Source organism: Wolffia australiana, chromosome 7 (genome assembly GCF_029677425.1).
Source record: "Wolffia australiana isolate 7733 chromosome 7, ASM2967742v1".
Taxonomy (NCBI): Eukaryota; Viridiplantae; Streptophyta; class Magnoliopsida; order Alismatales; family Araceae; genus Wolffia; species Wolffia australiana.
The window spans coordinates 13,099,948-13,116,119 of NC_135841.1; the positions used below are offsets into that span (position 1 = coordinate 13,099,948).

General features: G+C 39.2%; 1 long non-coding RNA gene across 2 annotated transcripts; it reads right to left on the minus strand.

Moving 5' to 3' along the window:
• Positions 1 to 6,927: 6,927 nt before the first annotated feature.
• On the minus strand, positions 6,928 to 13,416 carry LOC144705789 (uncharacterized). 2 transcript variants are annotated; one of them, XR_013582107.1, is made up of 4 exons: positions 12,275 to 13,416; positions 11,731 to 12,149; positions 11,416 to 11,657; positions 6,928 to 8,152 (listed from the first exon to the last, which is right to left on the minus strand). It is a non-coding gene; the product is annotated as an uncharacterized LOC144705789 (long non-coding RNA). The 2 variants fall into 2 exon arrangements; XR_013582106.1 differs by lacking the exon at positions 6,928 to 8,152 and having other exon boundaries at positions 11,233 to 11,657; positions 12,275 to 13,415.
• Between the last annotated feature and the right edge of the window lie 2,756 nt (positions 13,417 to 16,172).

The window sequence follows — 16,172 nt, forward strand, 5'->3', positions numbered from 1 at the left end:
GCCATGCAAGTATACATGATGACCAGTGGGAGCACAAATAGGATCATAATTATCATTTTCTTTGTGTAGAGTACATTCTACTCATTGAGAATGATGTAGGAATGTTATACTCTAGAAAAGAATGACTGTCAAATATCTTCTCCATAAAAAGATTTTGGAGAAGTAACCTATGTATTGAGAATACCGATCTATAAAGATAGGCCAATAAGGTAACTACTCTCCAAATCCATAAACATACATGGCATCTCAAAAAGGACTTTTGGGATGGGGAACTTTAAGAGAGGTTCATTGTGTCATGATAATGAGATTAATCATGCCCATCATTCTATATGCAATGCCTGAAGTGGCCTGAGCTCTCATAGTTATGAGCACTAAAACAACATGATATGTGTTTTTTATGTCTTGAGAAGACAAAAATAAATATTGTGTTCATGGAGAAGATGATTTGAAACTCAAGGGCTACATAAAACTGAGTTTTCAATGAGATTCAAATGATAGAATGTCTACATTTGAAGTTATGTTTTATTGTATGAAAGTATAACCTATTGGAAGGTTTCCAAGTAGGTAAACTTAAAACTTGACGACGAGAGTGGAGTACATCATTGGAGTGGATGTTACCACAAGAAGAAATAGTGATTGAAATGTTCATCACTAACCATCCATTTATATTCGATCATAAACCCTATTCCATTGTTGTGTGACACCAATGGTGCTAAGGCACAAGTGAAATAGTCTAGGTCTCATCTGAAGTTGGAGAACTTATTAAGACACATCACTTCATTAGGAAGATCATCTTTAGTAGGAGATTACATAATGGAAGTGTTCCATTGACCGACATTATATCAGATCCATAGACGGAGCCATTAGCTCAGTGTATCTTGAGTATCACTTGTAAACAAATGGTTTGTTCACTAGGAGTGATTGGCTTTTGTCCAAGTGGGAGATTGATGGAAATATATGTGGCCGGTAAGCCAATCACACATTCCACATCTCATTCCATATTCATTAACAGAACATATTCATTATAGTGCACGTGTGATGCGTATAATGAAGGCCATGAATACATGATCAGACTTAGTGAATTATGATGAGATCGTAATGCGGAGATCACTAGTCTTTAAGCATGCATTCTAAACATTCCTATTCAAAGGATACGCGAGAAGGACATCGAAGTATCCGGATAGAATACCACTATCTAGCTTCACTCATATGATGAGTATGGCCGGTCCCGTAGCCATTAGTGTGGCGACACTAAGGATAGATAGTGGGTGCTCTTTAGTGGAAAGAGTTCACTGAATTGATCTGTACGAATCCCTGAATAGTATTATACCGAACTGTCAATCAGGTTGATTCACGTCACGGTTGTGTAAGTGGTCCTTAGACCTGAGACACCAAAGACGTCTTGTGGATGGGCGGTTGCACTTTGGCCATGGCCAACGAGTCTCTGATCATGGGATTCTAAACGGTCTTAGTTCGGGTGCATCAAGAAGTACACGAAGGCGATTGAGTGGTCAAGATGGGATCGTCCACCCTCGGTATAAGAGGTGACAGCTCAAGGAAGACGATGCAACGAAGTCCTTGGCCAAGGCAGTGAAATATCGGAGAAGAGTTCTCCGATGATTTTAGAATGCATCAGTACTAACTCGGATGACCGATTAGGGTTTGACAGTTGACCATACCCTAAGTCGTCCAAGGAGCGTCAAGTGGATGAGGAATTATACATACACGGTAACTAATGATGAACAGGTTCCATGAGTGAGTCGATACACACTCCTTTGTATCTTCTAGGACACGAGGTGTAGCTTGGCATCCCACGTGTCGGAGTCTCGACCTATTGATTGGGTTAAATCGATCCGACGTTAATTAATCTATATGATGATATAGTTAATTAATTTGGAAGGCCCATAAAGGTTATTGGGCCACTGGAGTCGTTAACTAGACTGATACATGGGCCTAGAGGGTCACACGCAAATGGTCTTTTGGACGTTGGAAGATATACTTAAGTTTTGGGGGTTTTATGAAAAATACCCACTTAGTATAAATAGGGGAAGGCCCTGAACGAAATTCACCCAGGCCAGAATTGTTCGGGGGCCTTTCCCCTTCTTCTCCACTCTCCCCACACCCCCTCTCCATCCGTGATGTGATCGGGACGACGTAACGAAGCCGACGGAGAAAGAACGGGGCTCGTCAACGAGAAGGAGGAGATCCGACGCGCCGAGGACCGCGTGGATACATCTAGAGGCTGCACACTTGAGCAGCTCGACTCGTCTCGCTCCGTGATCGAAGAAATCACGAATGAGATTCGTACAAAGGTACATCGTTTTAATGCTTTCGTTGATGCCGTTTGATTCGCAAAAACAATCTTCCGCTGCGCATCGTTTTGTGTTGTTCATCCATGTCAAGGCCCTTAGAACCCAACAGTGGTATCAGAGCCAGGTTCTGCCTTCATTTAAAAAATGTTTCTTTAGGTGGCTTTGTTGAATTTTTACTCCAAGCCTGATGGCCGTTCCTATTCTCACTTTGTACTCCCATTGTCGGCGCATCGTCGTGGGACTAGGGTGGCACATTGCCTGCACTAGACTCCATACTACACTTAAATTTCTCTGGATATACTTTTTCCTTTGAAAATAGCAAACTTTCTCTGAAAAATAACAAAAAATACCAAACAGTTTTATAAAAATAACTCAAGACTAACCGATTACTTGAACTCAAGGCTAACTGATTATTATAAAAAAGTACCAACAATTGATCGATGAGACAAATAAGATGCAGATTGCAGGTTGTATGAAATGACGCAACATGATATAATGAATCATGATATGAATGGATGATGGTGGGCCCCAATCTATTCCTAATAGGGACTCATGTGATGGTTAATTTCCAGCACTTGGGGAGACCTAACTGAAGGTTTCCATCTTGTAATAGAAATCACTTAGAAGAAACTCTAATCCTAATAGGGACTCATGTGATGGTTAATATCCAGCACTTGGGGTGACCTAACGGAAGGTTTCCATCTTGTGATAGAAATCACTTAGAAGAAATAAAAATTGGTCTTCTTTCAAGTGACTGAAATAGAGTTCCCAATATTTTACTAACCTGTAGATAATTAAACCCAACCATGGTCTTAAATCGAGTTCATCTTTGCAGCCAACATAACGGCCAGATTAAGTAATAGCAGCAAAGTCTAAGGCACCTTGATGAGAGCTCTCTAGCTCTCTTGGCTTGCTAATGAATTCACAAGCTTATGATTATACAAGTTTATTATATTAACGAAACCAATAGAAACACTTTGTATATTTAAATGGAAGTCAACCATGAGGTTTGAGCAGCTGTCTAGATCAATTAAACTGTTAGATTTTTCGTATTATTGCTAAGACATACCCAAAACCATTACAGGAGCCAATTTGGGATGTCTGAGGATCCTCTTCTCTCAATGATAAAATATTACACGTTGAATAGAATGCTCATAGGAAGAAAGAAAAACCAGGTGGGAAATCCAGAAACAATAAAGTAGATGCATCAACTTGAATCTAGAGAAACAGAACAAATTTCTCTCCCTTATCTAAGGTATTGCATGAGTAAGCACTACGGTACTGATTAACACCCTTCAACCCATCATTCTGTAGATTTGGGGGTCTTGGCTGAGTTGCAAATGATGAGAGATGCATTGTTGGATGACGTCGAGACATGGTGGAATGAAACAATGGATAGAAGAACAAGGGGGCGAGCTCGACTGAACCCATTAGGTGGAGAAGGATGGATGGGATAAATATTCTAGTCATGTGGAATTGTTTGATTTTATGGGGGATTTTCAATGAGTTCTCACATGTCGAGTTTTTTAACTGTTTGAGATGCTGGGTCAACCCATTTCTCTGTCAACGATTGGAGGGCAATGAAAGTTCTTTGGAATTTGTTTGATTATTAAAGGAGGAGTTTGTTTGAGGTTGAGATACCGATGGGTCAATGCGTTTATTAATCACATGGGTGGGGCTCGTATGAGACTAAGGGGTGTGTCGCAACGGCGCTAGAGATGGAGGTGATGCCTGTTTCATCTACACAACCAACTCAGCAAGGTGGTAGTTCAGTGCATTAAAGACATTTTACGCAAAGTTTTCAACCCCACATTTCTTTTTCCTGTTCAGCATGCGCCTGCTCCTTATCTTGGTTCTTTAGTCTAGATATCATGCAGTAGATCAGGTTCAAGAATAAGAGAACAACTACTTTTGGTGTACTAGTGGGATCTAAGGCCACTCAAATGTGAGAAACATTCCTATCTCTATGAAAGAGAGACGAACCTTGGAGAAAATTGAAACATCTGCTGGTTTTGCAGTTCATAAATGGGAGGCAAATTTTTGTTATAAATTCAGATGAAAACTGAGTTAAAAAAGATTGAACTGAAATATAAGATAATCCCTTGTTCAAATGGATGATTGATAACGCCCTAAATTCGGTCTTTATTTCATGCTATTAGCAAAATTTTATGCATTTAAAGATCTTAAAATGGGGTTGTTATCATATATTTACACAAGTTTAATGTTTCCAAGTGATTCCTGATTTTTCCTAATTTTCTGTTAATTTTTTGAATTTGTGGGATTTATTTGTGCTTGAAATAATTATTTTTAAATGAAAATGGCAGGTTTCAAATTTAATTTTGAGCTCAATTATTATGGGGATGAAATACTGAATTTTCTAGAATTTTATCGAATTTTCTATAATTTATTTAGGATTTTATTGGATTTTTCTGAGATGTATTTGAGGAAGAAATACGTTTTTATTAAGAATATTTATAAGGAAAAAAATGAGTATTAAGGTTATTTTCAAACTTTGAAGGGCCTTTCGTAAATTTTTGTTGCAATGATGCCGTAAAAAACAGCTCTCGGTCATTGTTGCAGGCGTAAGGATGTCATTTAAAATTTTCTAGTGTTTTATTGCAAATGATTTAATATTAGTTTCAATGTTTTTAGGAAAAAACTAGAGAGAGAGTGCACAAAGGGCATATACACAATTACGTGTGGGCGGCATCATACGGCAATTCCAGTTTTTAAGAAGGATCCTTTTACAAAAGCGCAGGGAAGTTTTCAACCGACCGACGTGGCCTCATCGTGGCCGTCAGATGAGAATCTGACAGCGCTTGATGAGGACCACCGCTGGGCGGTAAGTTCACCTCCCGTATGGCGCGTACAACACGCATGCACAGGCGGTGACGTGGCGAATTCTGAACGCAAAGAGTGAAGAACGAACGCACACGTACGTGCGTATCAAAAAGCATACAAATCGCGACGATTGAAATTTTTCTTTGTTTTTATTTTCACCAGGGGGGTACATGGCGCAACGAGAACGTACCTACCTGGAGAAGTTGAAAGGTTGACGGCCAATCAGAGGACGACACCTCAATGTGCGGGTTAAAAAAAAGTTATAAATAAATGGATTTAAATCCAATGGCTAATATTGGTTTAAATTCATTTATTCATAACTTTTGATCCAGAAGTCCGATTGAGATGATTTTTTATGGATTTGCTCGTCGTGATCCCATCTTTCTATGTGCATTTTGTTGGATTATTGAGACCAAGACTGCATTGATAGATAAACATTAATTGCTAAATAGGGGTAAAATGGTAATTTTTACCATGTAACCTTAGTATAAAAGCCGAATTTTGAGAGGAAGGGGTCATTCTTGATGGTGCTCTATCACAGCTGCAAGATTGAGAGGAGCTCAAGCTTGGATTAACCTATTTGGTATTTTTTTTTCTTTGTATTTGAACTTTTGGTGTATTTTGGATGTTGTTAGTTGCATTTCTTAATCGTTCTTCTTGATCCCGGTCTGAGCTTCTAAATCGCTTGGCTTGAGCGGAATGTACAAGCCCTGACTAGGATTGAGAGGAGAAATTGAGAGATCTACATAGCTGTTTCAAGTGCACATTAAAACAAAACTATAAAAAACTTCAATTTCTAGGAGATTAAATTTCCCGTTTTATTATCCAATAGAGTAGTTATTTTTGAATTATCAAGCCTACAGAACCAACTAAAACAAATTAAAAGTTTATCCTCTCGACCTCTCTAATTGACACCTTTGACCCTTTTCTTTGGATCAAAGAAGCCAATTAGAGCCTCATATTCTTCTATTCCTCTCATCTCTCCTACCTCCCTTTCTAAATTTCTCATTTAATTAGGGTGATTTGATCTTCATTGAAGATCAAATAAACTTTAATTAGTGTCAAATTATTCAATTAGATCGTCAATTGAATTAACTTACTAGCTTCCCTTGGACGATACCCTTTACTTATCACTACACATCTTAAGTACGGTTTTATAAATTTATTGTATAAGCTCAAAATTAGCAATGACAAGGGGTTCAAAAAATTTGTATAATTCACCACTATTTTTGGGTTATCAATGATACTGATCATTAGATGCATTTAAGATAAAGAGAGAGAAAGTATGTTTAAAATTTTAATGTAAACTAAGTGACAAAAAAATAGAAAAGGAAATTATGCGACAAAAGGAGACGCATATGCTGTTAATATGCGATCTGATAGTTAAATGAAATGCAATCGGATCATCAAAAACACAAAACCGCAGGTTTAGAACGACCACACTAACCATTAGCAATAGATAAAATATAAAATCACAAACATAGACAAGAAAAAGAAAACTGACCTTCAGTTCGAGGATCGATGAGCGTAGCGCGATATGGAAGAAAGACAAGATAAACGAGGATAGATGAGTGCAGCACTACTAACCTTCACTTCAGGCCAACTCCTTGCAAGATGGATAAGGAAGATGGAAGTTTGTCTGGTGTAAGCTGATGAAGATGATATTGGGAATAAAATCCCCCCTCAGTGGATGCGAGTATGTTCAAGGGATTAGCCAAGAACTCCTCTAATCACACTCACAACACTCTAGAGGGAGGAGATGAGAAACGACATATTACTCTTAACTCTCGTAAGGGAAAATGGGGTACAAAAACACTTAGAAAGCTCTGGCTATTATAGGCACAATAGCATACAAGGGAACAACACACAAAAAAAACACTTAAAGGTTACCCTATCGAGTCACCCACTACGGCAGAACTCGTAGGATGGATTTGGGGCACTACGCATGCCATGTGGCGTGCATATGGCAGTGCCAATGATACCACCGAGTCGTGGGGCAAATGTTTTGCTGGTTGTTGTTGGCCCGCATGGAGGAGAAACATATCCTTCAATCTCCTCCTTGTTTCTTCCTCCATGCAATACTTCAATCATCCCAATTTTCTCACATAAGTTTTGGAGTTGGATTCTTCCCAATGCCTTGGTAAATATGTGAGCAAGTTACCCCTCCGTCTTCACATAGTCCACCTCCATGTTTCCATTTTCAACACAGTCTCTAATCCAATGATGGAGAGTATCAATATGCTTTGTTCTTTTATGGTGAGGTGAATTCTTGAATAACATGATAGCTGATTGGTTTTCCACTCTGATTTTAATGGGCTTGCACAGAAATCCACTTCCATTGACACATTGCTAAAGTTAGAGGCATATACTCAACTTCACATGATGATAGAGCCACTGTACTCTGCTTTAAAGAATTCCATCTGATAAATAGACCCCCAAGAAAGAACATCTCTCCTGACGTACTCCTTCTACCTTTAGGTCTCCAGCAAAATCACTATCACTATAGCTCGCGATATTAAAATCCTTCTTCCCTTTCTTGTACACCAGACCAAGATAAGCGATATCGCTTAAGTACCTTAGTACTCTCTTGGGTGCATCCCAATGTTGAGATGTGGATGTTGATATATATATGCTCAAAATACTCACCGAATAGGTTAGATCAGGTCGGGCTTGTAGCAAGTATCTTAGACTCCCGATCAACCCTCGATAAATAGTAGCATCAACCTTGGCACCTTCTCCTTCTATTGTCAACTTGAGAAATGACTCTAGAGGAGTCTTGGTTGGATTGCACCCAACCATACAAAAATTCTCAAGAATATGGTCTGCATAAAGGCTTTGATTCAAAATAGTATCACTTGTACCATGAATCACTTGAATGCCCAAGTAAGAACTAAACAGCTCGATATTGGTCATCTAGAATGTGCTCATCATCTCCTCCTTAAACTCTTCAATTTTCTTTTGATTACCTCCTCTCATGATTACGACATCAATACAAACACCTGCAAACAACCCACAGTGATTAGAATGCATAAAATACATTCCTTGATCATTCGTTCTCTTGTTGAATCCAATTTGCTTCAATGTATCATTCAACTTTGCATTCTAAGCTCTAGGTGCCTGCTTGAGTCCATAAAAGGCTTTCTTCAACTTCAACACATAATCTTCTTTTCCCTCATTAACAAAACCTTCTGGCTGGTCTATGATAACATACAAATTAATATACTTAATTACTGAATTATACATTCTATTTATGTGTTTTAATGGTCATATTTGCATGTTATCATGATAAAATACATTGAAATCAGTTAACATGTCGTTTTTCTATTATTTCATATTTTTTATCATTTTTTACATGGAATTTGACATTGTTTTAGTGAAGATATATTTTTACATGATTTTATTTGCTTGGTTTAAGGTCAGTAAATCATCTCCTGATTTTTCTGAAATTTTCCCATATTTTTTATGAATTTTTCTGAATTTTTATGACCATTATTTAGGCAAGAAATGATTTTTATTTAATTAAATAATATATTGATTATTTATTTTGCATTTTAAATGCATTTAAAATGAATATCCACGTCATTCGCCCGAAATTCGGGCGAATGAAGGGATATATTAATTAAATAAGAAAGTAGTGAAGAGAGAGAGAGATAGGAAAAGTCAAATAGAGTGATTAAAGAGAGAGAGAAAAGCGGAAGAGAGAGGAGAGAGAGTAGAGCGGCTAGAGAGGAGAGAGAAGAAAAGATATTTAATAGGAGGAGAGAGATTTGAAAAGTCAGAAAGTGCGGCCGACGCGGACAACGAGGGTTTACGTGTCCCGAAACACGGAAAGCGAGAAAATCAAGCCCAGCCAATAGGAAATTCCGATTTTTTAGAGAAAATGAAAGAGATCCAACGGCCCACATTTGATCTCACTAAAACTGCGATATCTTGAGATCTACAACTCCGATTGGGCTGAAACTTTGAGGGCAGGTTCGTCTTTTCCTCCTCTACAATCAGGACGGTCGGATCTTTAAATAGAGGTCAGAAAAAAAGGCGAAATTCACTTTTGGAGGCTCTCCCCAAGAAATTGGCCAGGAAGGACACAGGAGGCATTCTGGAAGTCGTCAGATCTGGATCTCTTTATCAAATTTGTAAGTTTCTGAATTGTATTTGATCATCTTCTAGAACGATTCGAAAACGCCTTGGCATGGGCGAAATGTACATGCCCTAGATTCATGTTTTGAATGCATCAGCACTTCTTTTTGATTTGGATTTGAGATCTGACTTTTGATAATTAATTCTTAATCATTTTATGACATTTCTGCTTCATTACATTTTTAATTTAGGGTCGAAATTGGGGCTTTCCCCAATTTCTTCACTTTCTCTCTCTAGGTTAATTTGATTTGTTTCTCTCTCTAGATTTTGGTTTTTATTGTTTAGGAATTTAATTTAATATATAAAAAACCCAAAAATAAAATTTGAATCGAAAATTCATCCATTTTGAACTCCAATTCAAAAATCACTTTCTTGATTATTAATTTCCCAATTTTAATTCTGAAAATTATAATAAATTTTATTAAATTGGGAAATTGATAATTTATATTTTTATGAGCTTAAAATAATAATAATATTCTTATCTGGAATTATCTGACCGAAATCAAAATTAAGTTTTACTTAATTTTGATTATTTTAAGAATATTATTTAATATTAATTGAATTAAATATTGCAAAATTCAAAATTACTTGACTTGATTCATAAAAATTGTTTGAAAATTCTAAATTGTTGCCTCCTTGCGGATCGACCCCTTGCTTGCTCTATATTCTTATTTAGTAATTAAGGGAATTATAAATTTATTGCATAAGTCTAAAAAGTGCAACGACCTCGTAATTTTACGTGATTTTTCGGCTTATCAATTGATAAATCAATTGAATTAAATTTTTTCGGCTTATCAATTGATTTATAAATTTTTCGGGAAAGTGAAGAAATTGGGGAAAGCCCCAATTTCGACCCTAAATTAAAAATGTAATGAAGCAGAAATGTCATAAAATGATTAAGAATTAATTATCAAAAGTCAGATCTCAAATCCAAATCAAAAAGAAGTGCTGATGCATTCAAAACATGAATCTAGGGCATGTACATTTCGCCCATGCCAAGGCGTTTTCGAATCGTTCTAGAAGATGATCAAATACAATTCAGAAACTTACAAATTTGATAAAGAGATCCAGATCTGACGACTTCCAGAATGCCTCCTGTGTCCTTCCTGGCCAATTTCTTGGGGAGAGCCTCCAAAAGTGAATTTCGCCTTTTTTTCTGACCTCTATTTAAAGATCCGACCGTCCTGATTGTAGAGGAGGAAAAGACGAACCTGCCCTCAAAGTTTCAGCCCAATCGGAGTTGTAGATCTCAAGATATCGCAGTTTTAGTGAGATCAAATGTGGGCCGTTGGATCTCTTTCATTTTCTCTAAAAAATCGGAATTTCCTATTGGCTGGGCTTGATTTTCTCGCTTTCCGTGTTTCGGGACACGTAAACCCTCGTTGTCCGCGTCGGCCGCACTTTCTGACTTTTCAAATCTCTCTCCTCCTATTAAATATCTTTTCTTCTCTCTCCTCTCTAGCCGCTCTACTCTCTCTCCTCTCTCTTCCGCTTTTCTCTCTCTCTCTTTTAATCACTCTATTTGACTTTTCCTATCTCTCTCCTCTCTTCTCTACTTTCTTATTTAATTAATATATCCCTTCATTCGCCCGAATTTCGGGCGAATGACGTGGATATTCATTTTAAATGCATTTAAAATGCAAAATAAATAATCAATATATTATTTAATTAAATAAAAATCATTTCTTGCCTAAATAATGGTCATAAAAATTCAGAAAAATTCATAAAAAATATGGGAAAATTTCAGAAAAATCAGGAGATGATTTACTGACCTTAAACCAAGCAAATAAAATCATGTAAAAATATATCTTCACTAAAACAATGTCAAATTCCATGTAAAAAATGATAAAAAATATGAAATAATAGAAAAACGACATGTTAACTGATTTCAATGTATTTTATCATGATAACATGCAAATATGACCATTAAAACACATAAATAGAATGTATAATTCAGTAATTAAGTATATTAATTTGCATGTTATCAGTCCACGTAGATCTCCTCCTCAATCTCACCATTCAAGAAGGCGGACTTCACATCAAGGTAATGTGGTTTCCAACTAATCTGTGCTACCAATGCAATCAGAATTCAAATTGACTCAAAACGAGCAACGGGAGAGAATACCTCATCATATTCAATTTCGTATCTTTGGCTGTAATCCTTCACCACCAACCTTTCTTTGTGCTTCACAACTTCACCACACGATTCTTCTTAAGCTTATAAAGCCAGTTCACACCTGTGGGCTTGCAATTATTTGGAGCCTTCACCAAACTCCAAGTGTTATTCTTCTCAATAGAAGCAATCTCCTCCTCCATGGGTTCTCTCCAAGCTTGATCATCAGATGCTTCAGCATATGAAGAGGACTTCTGAAAAAAGAGAAGACACCCCATTTATCCATCTGGATCAGTAACTTTGTAGATTGATTCCACCGATCTATACCTCCTCACTTCATCTGAGGTTGATAAAATATGTCCACTATCTTCACTCCCATCAATTTGAGCACCTTCTTGTTCAAGCTTTTCTCCTCTTTGATTTTAAACATGTTCTTGTTCAAGTGCACCACTTAAACCTTAGGTTACAAGATTGTTATTGGAAACACCATTGCTGGTTTGGAGTTTCTCAAACTCCCATGACAGCCCTTCTTCAAAGATCACATCGCACCTCAAGTGAGCTTTCTTGGTGGTAAGATAAAGGCACCGATAAGCTTTAGTACCTCTCTTATACCCCACAAAGATTGTTTCCTTGCTCATATCTTCAAGCTTGCTTAGTTGTTTATTGGACTTCATATGCACAATTGAGCCGAATACCCTCAGATGGTCAATTTTGGGCTTTCTTCCACTCCACTTGAAATAGGGCGTCTGATGCAACACGGACGGCCGGGATCGACGGCGCGCATTGCAACACACGGATAGGGCTCAATCCAAGCGTGACAAAGTTCGAATTATTAAGATGATGCAAGAGTATAAAAACGAGAAGAACGAACCCGCAACCAAATGGACGATGGACCCGGACAGCCTCGTACAGTCGGACTCCCGTTAACCCGATAGATCATGATAACACCGACGTGCGGGTCTCCCCCTGATCTGGTCGTAATTCCCCCGGATCGAACGACACGAGCGGATAGAAAAGGAAAAAACTCTCCCCCAACCCACATCGGCAGAGGAGCACACGATCAAATATTGAAAGGGGTAATAATACTCAAAGGGGCGAGAGTTACCTGCGGGACCGTAGCCCGGAAGATCGCGGTGGACCAGAAGCTGAAGGTAAGTAATGGCGTCGGACCGTGTCGATGACGAGCGAGGGACGAGAGCAGGTCGGCCGGCGCGGTAGGAAGCACGGACAGTATCCGGGCGGAGGGCGTCGGCTGGGGAAGGCGGGGCGCCGTGGCGGTGCCGATGGGCGGGCCTCTCGGCCGCACGTAGCAGTTGCAGCTCGCGCAGAAGTCGGTGCCGGCGAGGATCCGCAGACGACGCCCGTCAGCGGCGGCTGTGGGAACGCGGCCGCTGTGAGCGGGCGGGTACCGTGAGCCAATACTGCGCGCGCAGAGGAGGAGGACCGGGCGACGTGGGTCGCGGTAGCTGCGAGCAGGCTTGCTGACCGGCAGGCAGAGATGCTCGTCTCCGTTCTCAGGATGAGCAGCGAGCTTCTCTTCTGGACGGCCAACAGGCAGGGCGCCAGGGGGAAGGGGGGGGAAAGAGTCTCCAGGCGTCTCCCACCCTGTTCAGGACGGCAAGAAAAGAAAGGGGCTTCGCTAGCCTCGTCCTGTAGGTGGGAAACGGAGGGCGCTCTTGTTCTTCTCAGGTCGGCGGGAGGGGATCTCCCTCCTTCTTGTTCCGAGGGCGGGTTACTCCAGGCGTCCTCCTTCTTATGATGATGAGCGGAGGAGGCTCCCCCCCCCGTCACGTCCTGCACGCAGGGGTCGCACGGTGCTCCTCTTCTGCTCAGGACGGTGGCGATGGGCTCCTCTACGTTCACGACTGGGGCGGCGACTCTGGATCTTCTTCTTCTCTTCAGAACGACGAGGGACGGGGGCTTTGCTCCCTCACGATCTGCAGGCAAAAACCTCACGACATTCTTCTGAACATCAACATTCTCATTGAAAAAAAAGAAACCTCCTCCCTTCTCTCAGGGCATCCTTTCTCCTTTTATAGGGGGGGAGAGTGGACGACCCTAAAGGTTTGGGCTTGGTTAGGGGAAGCAAACCCCACAATTAAGCCACAAGGTTCAGAGGTTCTTCTGAAACGGGAAACGGACCAAACACGAGGCCCGCAAACATGAAGACGGAAAAACGTGCGAAATTACAAAAAAGGGAAAAGAAAGAAAGAAAGAACAAGAGATGGTCCTCAAGCAGTGTACTTGAAGGACGAGTCCTTCTCGTTGGCTCGAGCTTCACGGCGTTGCTTGCGAGACGCCACGAGCCGGTTGCGTGCTTTAGCTGGCGGATGGTCCTCCATCAACGTCTCCCCTTGCAAGCTCTCTATAGAGGACCTGTTTAACACGCACATAAGTGTAAACAGCCTCACCCCAGTATTCCATAGGCAAGCTCTTCTCATTGAGTATGCTCCTCACAAGACCCATAAGGCTCCTATTCTTCATCTCCAACACTTCATTTTATTGATGAGTATACGGGGCTGTAAATTTCTTGAGAATTTCACTTTCTTCACACCAATTTGAGAACTCATCAGACGTGAATTATCTTCCTCTATCAATTCCTAGGCACATTATCTATCTATATCTCTATCTCTGTCTTTATCTCTATCTCTATCTCTTCTCTAGATCTCTTATACATTTTGTCTTTTGTTTTGTCAAAAGGGTTCCTTTCTCCATCTTCATTGTCTCTTGTAGTAGTCTTCCCACGACCTATCCCTTTGCTCCCATTTCCTTTTCCTCTCCCACGTGAAGAAGACATACTTTGTCCCCTATTCGCTTGATTGAATGCCTTAGAGAGGAGAGCTTGCTCTTCTTCCCTTGCAATCCTCTCAAGAACACGCATCTCACGCACCTTGAGATGCCCAATAGCTTTAGCTGTCTTCTTGTTCTTCAAATCACAGATTTGCTCAAGTTGCAAGATTAGAGCATCATACTGATAAGCCTAAAAATGATCTGTAAATACGTCGTTGATTGCGCTTTTAGACTTATGCAATAAAATTTATAAATACCCTTAATCACTAAATACAATGTATAGAGCAAGCAACGGGTCGAACCGCAGGGAGGCAACAGGCAAGAATTTTATCCAATTTGTAATAAATTAATTCAAGAATAAATTAATTTTGCAACTAATAAACCTCAATTATACTTAATAATGTTTTTAATTAGTTAAAATTAAGTAAAAACTTAATTTTGATTTTAAATATTTTCGATCATAAAGCTCAAGATAGGATATATTTAATTATAAGATCAGATTAATTCGAATAATTAATTTCATAATTATTAGGAAATTGTAAGATAATTTTATGAATTAAAATTGGGAATTTAATAATCTAGAAAGGGGTTTAAATTGGAGTTCAGGATGGACAAATTTTTTGATGACATTCCATATTTTATTTTTTTATATATAAAATTAAATTTCCAAACAATGAATTTTGAATTATAGAGAGAGAAAATATAGACGGATTAACCTAGAGAGAGAAATTGAAGAATTTGGGGAAAGGTGAAATCCGACCCTAATTTTAAAATTAAAAAATGCAGAATTTTTCCAAATCTATTTAAAACTAAAGAATAAAAATCAAATCTTAAATTAGAATCAATTTGAAATGCTAATTTCAATCAAAACAACTTCTAGGGCATGTACATTTCCCTCATGCCAAGGCGTTTTAGAATCTCTCAAGAAGAAGTTCAAAATACAAATCAAAAACTTACAGCATTGAATGCAGAATCAAGATTTGTCGACTTCCAAAGCAACTCTTGGCGAAATCCTTGTGGAGAGTTTCAAAAAGTGAATTTTGCCTTCTTCCAGACCTCTATTTAAAGATCCAACCGCCTGGATTGTAGAGGGGAAAAAGACAAACATGCCCTCAAAATTTCAGCTCAATCAAACAGCTAGATCTCAAGACATGGTCGTTTTACTGAGGATTAATCATAGCCGTTGGATTAAATTTATCTCTCTCAAGATATAGATTCGCCGTAGGATCCAACCGTTGAAAATGGCATTTTCTGGTTGGTTGGCGCATTATTTTCTCATTTTCCCCCTTCTTGGAATGCATTCTAACACGTCGTTGTGCGCATCCTCAGTGCACAATCATTGGAGAATGATTGTTGTGTTTAATTGGCTAGAAAAGCGCCACGTGAGCTTGTATTTAAAAAAAAACAAATAGCTTTGCGTGAGCATTTATGACACATAATCGATTTCTGCGTACATTTAATGCACGCAGAAAATCGATTGCGGGCATATATTAAATACGGCATTTTTATTAAAGCTCGTCATTGGTAGCTGCGTCCATTGAATGCGCTCGGCGAATCGATGTCGCGTGCCTTTTTTATTTTAAAAGCACACGTGTGTCAGTTGCCGCGTGCGATCATTGCATGTGGCTACCCACTGCGTGTACGATGCATCCTTTTATGAAAAACAACGTACCTTTACGAAAAAAGAATAAAAAAAAAGAAATTCTCGCTCGCCGGGCCACACGTACATGTTTCACTCACTATGGCATCGTTATGTGCAATGCCATAATGAGCCTATCATTGATTAATTCGGCCCTTCCAATCATTTGCCCAAATCTCTATCTTGAAAAACTTTGCTCAAATCTCGAAGCTCGGTGATAATGCCTGCAAACGGTGAAGCAAAGTCACTTACTTTCTCACCCTTCTTCATGGAGAGTATCTCGAACTCTCCCCTCAAAGCTTGAATTTTTTACTCCACCACACGATGCACGCCCACATGG